We start from the raw sequence: 1,246 nt of genomic DNA, 5'->3' as shown, positions 1-1,246 counted from the left end.
GTCGGGACAGAAGATCGCCGACCGTGGGGTTGGTGTATTTTGGTTAGTGTTTCTTCTGCGCTTTGTGGGAAAAAAAGGGTCGGGACAGAAGAAAAAGAATATTAGTACAGAAAACGAAATCAGGATTTGTTGGAGCAGCTGGTGTATTTTGGTTAGTGTTTCTTCTGCGCTTTGTGGGAAAAAAAAGGGGCGGGACAGAAGAAAAAGAATATTAGTACAGAAAACGAAATCAGGATTTGTTGGAGCAGCTGGTGTATTTTGGTTGGTGTTTCTTCTGCGCTTTGTGGGAAAAAAAAGGGTCAGGACAGAAGATCACCGACCGTGGGGATCGAACCCACAGCCACGTGGTTAAAAGCCACGCGCTCTACCACTGAGCTAGGTCGGCTTCATGCAAAATAAGCTAACTATAAGTCTTTTCAATGTACTCCACAAAGGTAAGTGCACGCTTTACCACGCCGCTCGTTAGTTGTAGATTTTTTTTTTCAATGGTTATTATAGCAATTCGTATTTCGTGCATGCAATGGAGGCGGTCGACAAAATCACGACCCCCAAGGGCATTATTGGGCCTGTCATGTACAGCGATCCTTCTTTTGGGAACATTGTTTTAATTCACCAACCTTTCTTGAAATTTGTAAACATTTTTCAGAAAACACAAAAATGATACTTGAATACTATTACAAAAACTAAGGTGTTTTAATTGAAAAAAAAAATGAAATGAACAAATTGGTTGAGGCCTCCTTTGGTTCATAGGATAAAAATGTTGTAGGAATAGGAAAATCATAGAAAGAGAGATGACATGCATCTCAATTCCTATAGAGAAAAAGATGTCATTTGATGCATAGGACAGGAATTTTTCCATTGAATCTTAGCAAATGTCCTGATAGGAATTTTTCCGGCCGGTTTTTTTTGTGTGACACGCAATAGGCACCTAGGGCTACCGCCGACCTATGCAATTGGCTCACAATCATATTTTCTATAAAAAATAAGAAGTATCTTAATAGTAAAATAGACCAAAATAGGAAAGACGATTGATAAACCGACCTAGAAAAAAAGCCCCACGCAAGTAGCCGTGGGGAGCCAGCACAAAACAAACGATGCAGGGGGCCTTCCCGTCGAGGCAGGCTTTGACCCCGGCCGGCTTGCGCGACGAAACCGGATCATCGGAGGCAAATACGCCAACATGCGGGTTTGGCCTCCCTTTCGCGCGTGGGCGAGCGCGAGCACTACCAAACCCGCCGCATGACGG

The 1,246-nt window shown here is 43.3% G+C and overlaps 1 non-coding gene across 1 annotated transcript; it reads right to left on the bottom strand.

The window, feature by feature from the left end:
• Positions 1-313: 313 nt before the first annotated feature.
• Positions 314-385, bottom strand: TRNAK-UUU. Its single transcript has one exon. It is a non-coding gene; the product is annotated as a tRNA-Lys (tRNA).
• Positions 386-1,246: the final 861 nt, after the last annotated feature.

Source organism: Triticum dicoccoides, chromosome 5A (genome assembly GCF_002162155.2).
Source record: "Triticum dicoccoides isolate Atlit2015 ecotype Zavitan chromosome 5A, WEW_v2.0, whole genome shotgun sequence".
In the NCBI taxonomy this organism is placed as follows: domain Eukaryota; kingdom Viridiplantae; phylum Streptophyta; class Magnoliopsida; order Poales; family Poaceae; genus Triticum; species Triticum dicoccoides.
Note: the sequence above shows the minus strand (reverse complement) of the source record. Positions and strands in the feature narration are given on the sequence as shown.